Source organism: Lepidochelys kempii, chromosome 3, assembly GCF_965140285.1.
Source record: "Lepidochelys kempii isolate rLepKem1 chromosome 3, rLepKem1.hap1, whole genome shotgun sequence".
In the NCBI taxonomy this organism is placed as follows: Eukaryota; Metazoa; Chordata; order Testudines; family Cheloniidae; genus Lepidochelys; species Lepidochelys kempii.
Window position 1 is genome coordinate 87,987,654 of NC_136382.1, and position 10,927 is coordinate 87,998,580.

Below are 10,927 nucleotides of genomic sequence, written 5' to 3' on the forward strand. Positions count from 1 at the left end.
AAAAGCAGCGCACACAGCTCTTTTACAAACCTTCAGAATTAACTATTACTGGATTTTTTTAAATTATGTTTTACTAGAAACAGGAGTTACAGAAAAAGACAAAAATTACCCCATCTAATAATAAGAGTTACCATTATCACAAACATCACTTTAGGATCAGAGTGATGTACTGTGGTGGGTACATATAAGAAGCTAGAGAGAGAGATCAAACTGAAAAAAACACAGACATCTTGCTCCTGGATCTTTACCCACTCGGTTTCTAAGACTGTGAAGACCATGATTAATATATCACAAAATGACAGTATTAGTAGCAGAGCCAGTCTTAGGTGTGCAGAGCACAGCAGAATCTGCCCTGTTAGGGCTAGGAAGCATAGCACCAAAGCCATATTTTTTGTTCCTAATGGGAAGATGGAGAGTGATAGGAACTTCAGCAGATGGGGTAGGAGCTGTTACAGAAATCACTTTCAGGGAGTTGGAGGGGGTGGGAGGATAAACTGGTGACCTCCCACCCCCTGGCTACACCAGCACTGCCTTTAAAATGTTGAAAGACCAGCCCATATTAGCAGCAGGTTTGTATTGTTGTATTTCAGTTCACTCTTACACTTGGAGTGAGAGGGGTCTGATTTTATCATTCATCCCACTGTTGCTTCAAATATGGCTAGAATCTGGGACGCCCATAGGAAGAGCTCTGATTTTTATCTATTTTTGGATGATTAGATAAACCAAGCATGAGGCGTGAACTTCTGTGTGTACACCTGCAAATGCAAATGTAACAGAATGTCCGGATTAAAAACAGTCCTAGATAACAGCATTTTCTACTGTGGCACATGATGTTCCCCGTGATTTCTACAGGAAATTTAGTCAGACCTAGTTTAAAAAAAAACAAATGCCACCATCATTTGGATTTTTTTTTAAATCACATTAGCTAGTTTGTTTGTGCTTCACATAGGGCAGGAGGCTGGATACCATTGAAAATGGGCAATCCCTCTCGTATCTAGGCATGTGTGGGCCATGAGATTTTTTGGATCCATAGACCATAGGAACACTTATCTCTCCTTACCATCTCCACATGCCCCCTTTTCCTCTCTCTCCATTATTTCTGTCTGTCCCTCTCCTTTTTTTCTTCTCTTGCTCTACCTCTCATCTTACTTCCCTGAACAAAAGGAATAGGGAATAGACCTTTGAAGGGTGGCTTGAATTTAGCAACATTCTAGTATTTCCTTTCATAAGAACTACTTTGATGTGAATATCAACAGCTTTATGCTACTGGGCTGTCTGCGGTCCCCACTTTTCTCTCTGTGTAGATGCAGATAGTGCAGAAGAGCAGTGGGGATCTCGGACATTGTCACAAGAGGTACAGACACAATGGGGCATTGGAAAAACATTGTCCTCCCTCCTAACCTTAAGATGAATATTGGGAGAGCACATTACCAGGTGCAATATGCTATTAAATACATCATTTTAGGGAGGTTGTACTGGTTTCAGAATTAATTAGTTCAGTGTGCTCCCTGCTCCATTCTCAATGGTCTTTTCCAGGCACACACTTGAAAGCAAGCACAGATTTATCTGGACATGTGGATCTTCCTTGTGCATACTGAGTCAAAAAGAGTACGATATCATACACAACCACATTAAAAATGTGCGTTCTCAATTGTTGCACTTTCTATTGTGCAGAAAGTTACCATAGCCATGACCTGTTAGCCCAGTTGTAATTTTACTTTTTAAAAATGGAAACCGATTGTTATGCATAAGTTTTGCCCTGGCTTTAACTATGCAGGCCTTTTTAAAGTGTTATTAGCACGAGTCCAACAAACACCATGATGGGACTGTGAAGTAAAAACTGCCTTAATGAAACTATGACAGGTTTCAGAGCAGCAGCCGTATTAGTCTGTATCCGCAAAAAGATGCATCCGATGAAGTGAGCTGTAGCTCACGAAAGCTTATGCTCAAATAAATTTGTTAGTCTCTAAGGTGCCACGAGTATTCCTGTTCTTTTTAATGAAACTAGGAAATCATTGTTCCTTGACTTTAGCAAAGCTTTTGACACTGTCTCCCGCAGTATTCTTGTCAGCAAGTTAAAGAAGTATGGGCTGGATGAATGCACTATAAGGTGGGTAGAAAGTTGGCTAGATTGTTGGGCTCAACGGGTAGTGATCAATGGCTCCATGTCTAGTTGGCAGCCAGTATCAAGCGGAGTGCCCCAAGGGTTGGTCCTGAGGCCGGTTTTGTTCAATATCTTCATAAATTATCTGGAGGATGGTGTGGATTGCACCCTCTGCAAGTTTGCAGATGACACTAAACTGGGAGGAGTGGTAGATACGCTGGAGGGTAGGGATAGGATACAGAGGGACCTAGACAAATTAGAGGATTGGGCCAAAAGAAATCTGATGAGGTTCAATAAGGACAAGTGCAGAGTCCTGCGCTTAGGACAGAAGAATCCCGTGCACTGCTACAGACTAGGGACCGAATGGCTAGGCAGCAGTTCTGCAGAAAAGGACCTAGGGGTTACAGTGGACGAGAAGCTGGATATGAGTCAACAGTGTGCCCTTGTTGCCAAGAAGGCCAATGGCATTTTGGGATTATATGTAGGGGCATTGCCAGCAGATCGAGGGACGTAATCGTTCCCCTCTATTCGACATTGGTGAGGCCTCATCTGGAGTACTGTGTCCAGTTTTGGGCCCCACACTACTAGAAAGATGTGGAAAAATTGGAAAGAGTCCAGCGGAGGGCAACAAAAATGATTACGGGACTGGAACACATGAGTTATGAGGAGAGGCTGAGGGAACTGGGATTGTTTAGTCTGCGGAAGAGAAGAATGAGGGGGGATTTGATAGCTGCTTTCAACTACCTGAAAGGGGGTTCGAAAGAGGATGGATCTAGACTGTTCTCCGTGGTAGCTGATGACAGAACAAGGAGTCATGGTCTCAAATTGCAGTGGGGGAAGTTTAGGTTGGATATTAGGAAAAACTTTTTCATTAGGAGTGTGGTGAAACACTGGAATGCGTTACCTAGGGAGGTGGTGGAATCTCCTTCCTTAGATATTTTTAAGGTCAGGCTTGACAAAGCCCTGGCTGGGATGATTTACTTGGGGATTGGTCCTGCTTTGAGCAGGGGGTTGGACTAGATGACCTCCTGAGGTCCCTTCCAACCCTGAGATTCTATGATTCCTACTTACTTTTATGTTGAGAGGTATTGTGCTCCTTTTGAGAGACTATTACTGTTTCTTTAAGTAGCATCTATAGTGAATGCAAGTATGGTCATTTCTTTACTTTTGATTTTAAGGCATTTTGGATAATCTTCCCTATTTTTTTTTTAAGTCCCTGCCAGAGAGTCATCATGCTAGTTTATGGAGACTTTCCTCCTCCCAAGGATGTTAAAATGAACTATCCTGTGTTCACTATTGCTTAGTGCTTGAACCATCTCTTATGTGCTACTTTGGAATAAGTTGGGTATACCATCTCCTCTTGGGTGCTCTAGAACTAATTGTTCTAAGCAGCGGTCAACTCAGGTGTCCAGAAATTGCACCTCAACCAAGTGACCAGATTATTTACTGTGTAATGCATATCTTTACGGAACCCCCAACCCTTTTTGTATTAAAAATTGACATTTTAATAACAGTGTGTGAATTCTTTAGAAAATCTCATTCCTCCTACGTTCCAGAAACATGGCAAAGAGAATTCTTCCCATACTGCCTTTATTATTTTTGGAGCCTTTTATTTTTATATAAAAAATAGTAATATAACTTGCTAAGTAAAATGCCCCCTTGGCATCCCGCCCAAAACAGCAACTATAAACATATGTTTAGGTTTTAAACTGCATTATTCTCTAGATAATTTATCATTTCCCTGCTGCAGCTATTTCATTTCAAGCCATTTGTCAGATCTGTGTAAATAAATAAATCACAACCAACAAAACTTTAACGGTCTGTGTAAAGGAGGCAGAATTCCCATCTTTTCTGTATTTGCAAAGAAAACCTATAAGGAGAATTTAATAGAGGTGTAAAATGCTTACTTTGCTTTCTACCATATTAAATTTTAATTCTTGGTATTTTGTTTCACTGGGGGATTCATTCTTTTGATAGCTCTGTTCCTACTTCTCTATTTTCAACCATATATTTCTTTGTGTTTTGTTTGGCTGGGGACTCAATCCCTCAGAAGTGCAGTCTCTAGGTCAGTCATCACATTTCACCAGATTGCTTTAAACAGCAGTGTGCATCTTTGAGGGTTAGATAGCACATAATTCTAGCATGTAGAGTTAGTAGAAATAGTTGGAAAGACTGTTCTCAATTAACATTTCTTTACTAGTAATCAGTGGATATTTCCAGCACAATTCACATACATTTAGAAGGAGAAATCTAGAGAAAAGAAATATTTGAAATACGGACCCATGCTGATTTCCTTTTGTAGCTGACTAAATCTCAGTGTGTGTTCCCAGCTAACAAATACTGGCTTTGCCTGCATAGTAAAAGTTGAATTTACGACTTTAACGTAAACAAAAAAATAACAACTATTGTTCACTGCCTGATCTCTAGGAACTATCATAGGGACTGAACTGATATTCTGTATCCTTAAGAAGTGGTGTGAGTGGAGCAGATTAGCTAGTTGATAAGTGCTGTCCAACCCAATTTTGCATTAAGAATCTGCAGTGTCAAAGTTTGCCTCAAGTGAAATATTTTTTGCAAGTTTGCATTCATTTTAAATCCTGTCTTACTCCATCAAGACGTTCCACATCTGACAAGCAGAACTGAAAGTACAGTTATGCAACTCAAGAGATGTTAAATTCCAAGATGGGCCACTTTATACCAAGTTAGACAAATGGTTTACAACGGTGTTTGAATCTCTTGCATTACAACAAAACCAAGGAATGCAAAGGGGGGAAAACAAAGATCTCCCAATCGTAATCCATTAGGATTGCCATGGATGTTGATTTTTGAGTTTCATTGGCCTATTGCTTAATCCTGGACATATTTAAATTTTAGGTCCTCTCCCAGGTGAGCATCTTATGTTCACAACTGTGACAGTGTTGGTATGACAGCAGTGATGCTAACTGAGGTCCTTTTAACAGGAAGGCAACAACTATTTAAATATTACTTAGAAAAGCTTGATTTTTTTCCCCCCTTTCTTACACTCTTTCAATTGTCAAATATATTTTGATTGGCTCCCCATTTGAGTGCCAAGAAAAGGCTACTTAAGGATCATTGAGACTCAAGTGGGTAGCAATGGGCTAAATATTTCAGACTCTGCAGTGCACTAAATTCCTGGCACTGTCTCTTCCCTCAAATCCCTACCAATTTCCCATTCTCTCCTGAGATCTGAACAGTGCAGTGTGACATGGTTTAAGCCACATATGCTCCTGGGTTCTGTGCCACAATATAATAGCTTGACAAGCAAGCCACTCTCTTGTTTCTTGGAAAGAGAAGTCCAGTCTGCCTTTCTGTCTGTCAAGTGTGTGAACTCCTACTGTTCCCTGGGGTGCAGACAGAAAGAAAATCTCCTTGAGTCTGCCATTTCCTAGCCAACGCGAACACAATGGAGAGCATGTAAACAGTTGGCTGGACTGATTGTTACAATGACTGAAGCAAATCAAGGGCAGCTTTGCCTCAGACAATGAAATCTGTACTCTGTAAGCAAATTTTCCTCTGCTTTCACTTTGGTTTCTCATCTGTGCCAGGGCTAAGTGTGGTCTTAGCAAGTCTCCTCTGAACTGCAAAACAAGCTATGGAACCTTGCAGATCACTTTTTTTTAATTATGAGCTTTCAGTTTCACTTTTGCACAAAATGTGCCTGAAAGCATAACCAGGCCTCCACAGCTGGACTCTTATAAGCAGCTGTTGTCTTTTTTCTTTATTAAATACTGGGTCTTTGTCTTTTCATTTGCAGTATTATTCAATAAAGTGATAGGAAAAGTGCCAAAGATATTATGCCTTTTAATTTTCTGCATTCCATATTTCTCTTTCTTTTCTGCTGGTCTGAATACTGGATAGCTGCTAGAATTACTAACTCTTATAGTTCAGCAACTCCACATGCGGTTTAGAAACATTTGGCTCAAATCTTCACTTCAGTTCTCAGCTCCAAGGTTGGTTTAGCCAGACTTCAAAGCTCTAATTGGGTTACTGCGTCCCTACTGGGTGTCAGAGTTGCCTGTGTAAGGTGCTAGGACTTCCATGGTTCTTTGCACTGAACTAAGCTGTGTTTTGCAGTGTATTGTGGGAAAACTTGCCCAGGCCCCTGTGTATAAGTGGTCTTAGCCTAGGAACTCAGTAAAGTAAGCCACTTCTGGATCAACATACTTGACTTATATCCTCAGCCTTCGTTCCAACCTATGACAAGGAATGGATCCAACTCAGGAATATAATGACTTTATGACTTTATTGCATAAATGCAAATCTCATTTTGGCAACAGGAGGCAGATGCAGGGCATGAGACATAGTGGAGGGCATTTCAGCAGGGGCTTCTTGCCTTGAGAAGATGTCTTGCTGAGTAGATCACACAGCCTGCATATTGACATGGCAGAGTGGAGACGGCTGATACAGGGTTTAATAGCTGTGGAATCCCCACAGGCTGACTGGCAGTTCTGCAGCAGGACCACAAGCACAGCGTGGTGGGACTACACCATTATGCAGACGTGGGATGACCAGCAGTGGGTCCAAAACTTCATCATGAGAAAGGCCACCTTCCTGGAGCTGTGTGATGAGCTAGACTCAGTCCTTCTGCCCCAGGAATCACAGATGAGAAAGACTAGTCTCGAAGCAGATTGCTATTAGTAACTGGAAGCTGGCTACCTCAGCTGCTATAGATTCATGGCTAACCAGTTTGGTTTTGGCCATTCAACTGTCAGTGCTGTGCTGATGGAGGTTTGAAGGCAATTATTGCTGTGGTTTACCAATGAGTTGTGAAGGTTGCTTTGTGTGAACGGGGTTCAGAAACTGCTGGGGCCATCTACAGCACCTGTGTGCCTATTGTCACCTCCTATCCCACCCTCAGGTGCACAGGAATACATCAAAATACATCAGAAAGGATATTACTTGCTCATTGTGCAGGCCTTTGATGACCATAGTGGGAGAGTCACAACCCCAGTGTGGGATGCCCCAGCAGGATCCCAGCATATTCCAGGCGTCTAGTGTTTTTAAATTTTGACAAGCTGGGACTTTATTCTCATCCAGATTTCAAGAGTGCCTGTGTCCACTGTTATTTTGGGAGACCCAATCTAGCCTCTACTGCCCATCCTACTGGTGCATTTGGAAAACTGAAGGCAGGATGGCACTACCTACAAAACAGTCTGGATGCCAATGTGTATGATATGATTCACGTTATTAGGGCTTGCTTTGCACAGCACATCATATGTGAGTAGAAGGGAGAGTACTTTTGCCTGTAGAGGATTGATATCTCTGCTGGTTTACAGGCCCTGTACAGGCAGCCAGAAAGTTCACCTTTGATAACTGTGTTTGGGTTTGAGAGAACAAGGGAAGTAAGTGATGCTGTATGTGCCCACATCCTTGGTTTGAAGGGGGTAATAGGAAGGAATTAAGTGAGCACAATAGTAGTGCACTGTATCAATTGACCTGTGAGATAATCAATGTTATGTATTGTTAAACTGAGACTTTATTAAAATCTTTGCTTTGAAGTGCCTATCTCTCTTTATTGTTTCCCACGTATTCATACACTGAAGGTCTGAACAGCAAAATAATTTATTAAAAATCACGCAGGTAGTCCAGCTGCCATAAACTAAAGAAAGTGCAAACAAATCAAAGTGCAATAAAAATCAAATAAAAAATAACCCCCAAGAAGTTCAATGTCCCATATAAAGGAATTATCAGTTCTCCTTCCCCTTTCGGTAAATGGCAGTGAAGTGCAGTGGGTTCCTCTGCCCATGTGTGCTTGCATTCATAGAATGCATAGCATGGCTCATCGCCCACCCAGAATTGTCTCGCTGGCTGCAGGACATGGTAGATTGGAGGAGAAGCCATTGGAGCAGACTGGACATGTTCTGCTCCCTAGCCATCATGTCAAACAACTGCTTGTACACTCCCTTTGCAGCTGATGGTCTTGCTCCCTCATTACCTGGTTATACTCACTGTAGATTATTGCCATCTTTTTCTCCTTCTCCAGCATGGCCTGTGCTAAACCCTATTTCTGTCAGTTCTGCTCCAGCTTCTCCCTCTGCACTTACAAGGGCTGGTCAGACCTGCAAGAAAAGTCCTTCTGAGACCACTGCCTATCATGCTGTCCAATATTGTCACATTATTTCCTTGTGCTCCCCTGTCTATGTGTATTCATCTGTTGTTTCTTGTCTTATATACTTAGGGTATGTCTACACTACAAAATTAGGTCGATTTTATAGAAGTTGATTTCTGGAATTGGATTTTATACAGGCGATTGCGTATGTCCCCACTAAGCGCATTAGGTCAACAGAGTGTGTCCTCACTACCATGGCTACATCGACTTACAGAGCGGTGCACTGTGGGTAGCTATCCCACAGTTCCTGCAGTCTCCGCTGCCCATTGGAATTCTGGGTTAAGCTCCCAATGCCTGATGGGGCAAAAACTTTGTTGTGGGTGGTTTTGGGTACATGTCGTTGGGCCCCCCTCCCTTCCTGCATGAAAGCAATGGCAGACAATAGTTTTGTGCCTTTTTTCCAGGGTCCCATCTGTCGGCCCCACTTAACCTGCTGCCTGCCTGGATGATCGGAACCTTAGGCAGGCAGAGGGCTGAGTCGGGCTGGGTGGACGCAGCCCCAGACTGGCAGCGGGCTGAGTGGCTCAGCCCACTGCTGGTCTGGGTCTCCGTCCGCCGGCTCCTGCCAGCCAGGGTCCCGGCTGCCGGCACCGCTCAGCCCACTGCCATGCTTGCCATGTCACAGAAAGCATAGAGCCCACTCATCTCACCATCACCATACGTCTCCTGGGTGCCGCTGGCAGGCGCGGTACTGCATTGCTACACAGCAGCATCTCCTTGCCTTCGCAGCAGACGGTGCAGTAGGACTGGTAGCCATCGTACATCTCCTGGGTGCTCCTGGAAGACCTCGGTGAGGTCGATCAGGGGGGCCTGGACAGACATGGATATCCTCGTCTTAGAGCACCGAATGGGAGTGACTCCAGGTCATTCTATTCTTTAAGCTTCATATTCTGGAGATTCAGTCCTGCTTGGACTATCACGCGAGCTGGAGGCTTCTGCATCAGGCTGCTCTCCCAGCCGGCAGCACCGCGTGGTCGCACCTACCCCAGCCTGTCCCTTGCTCCCATGACTCATGAAGCCTGGACAGTAGTAAGGAGCAGTTCAACTTGTGGAATGACAAATCCAGAACAAAGAATTGCACTCTATGGGCCACGTCAAGATTATTTCAGAGTCCTAGATAGCATTTAGTCCCTATAAAAGGCTTCATGAAAATATTCCCCCACCCCTAACAAAAATGTTAATTTATCAGAGCAGCTGAAAGGGTAAGGAACCCAGGACTATAACTTAGAGAGAGCTTCCGTATTATTTAACTCATAATTGATATAATTCAATATAAAATTTCACAGCGCAGTCTGTTCTAAGACTAAAAATGCAGAAGGTGAGTCAGAGAAAGAAACAGTGACCTGTTTCTGCTCAGTTTTGAACTGGGGACTTTTCACGTGTTAAGCAAACATGATAACCACTATGCTACAGAAACCCAGCTTGAAAGGGCTTCTCTTTTTATGCCACAGACTTTGCCGAATGCACAGGAATGTTTTCTCTAGCTACAGAAGCTACCTAATGCAATGTCTATATCTATGGCCTTCCTGCTCACAAAGTGGTCAAGGCTGACACAGCGCGGAGTGCATGTGACACAGCGACCTGGCTCGGGAAGGATAGCCAGCGAGGCATGATACTTTTGCTGTTAAGCAAACCCAGCAATTCTTTCCTGGCCTCTGCCACTGAATGCCTCCATGCATTAAGCTGTGCCCTATCGGTGCGGGAGGACTGCATGAGCTCGGAAAACATGTCATCACGAGTGCATTTTTTTCGCCGTCTAATCTGCGATAACCTCGGGGACAGAGATGATAGGGGGAGCGTAGAAACATTCTACGCTCTATGATTCTGGGGGGACTGCATGGTCACCTGTGCTGCTGAGTTCACCACGCTGACCAAACAGGAAATGAAATTCAAAAGTTCCCGGGGCTTTTCCTGTGTACCTGGCTAGTGCATCGGAGTTCAAAGTGCTGTCCAGAGCGGTCACAATGGAGCACTCTGGGATAGATCCCAGAGGCCAATACCGTCGAATTGCGTCCACACTACCCCAAATTCGACCCGGCGATCTCGATTTTAGCACTAATCTCCTTGTCGGGGAGGAGTACAGAAATCGATTTTAAGAGCCCTTTAAATCAACAAAAATGACTTTGTCATGTGGACGGGTGCAGGGTTAAATCGATCTAATGCTGCTAAATTTGACCTCAACCCATAATGTTGACCAGGGCTTAGAGTGTAATCTTCTCGGGGTATGGACTGTATTTGTGTTCTGTTTGTACAGCACCTAGCACAATGGGCTTCTGGCCCTTGACTAGGGTTCCTAGACACTACAATAATGCTAATAACAACAACAACAATCTCCTACTGCAGGTCATTTCTGGCTCTCTTTCCTTTCCCCTGGAGGTTCTGGACCTTTTTGCTGACTATCAGTGACCTCCTGGGTGGTGCTTTGCCATCACTGGGGTAGGTGACCTGAAAAGCATTGAAACAGCACATCATTCCTCTTTCCAGGGTGGGATGGAGAGGAGGTTCTCCTCTTTAACTTTCTGCACCACAGCAAGGCAAAGGTCACAGCTTTTATCTCCTTGGCACATAGTTTCTTCCATCACTGCTGTGTCCCAGGATTCCATCCTACCAAGACAATGGCAAGTGCTTTGTATTTATTTTATCTTAAATATCAGATTTTGTGGATTTGGGTGTGTGAAGGGGACAGGCCAGGG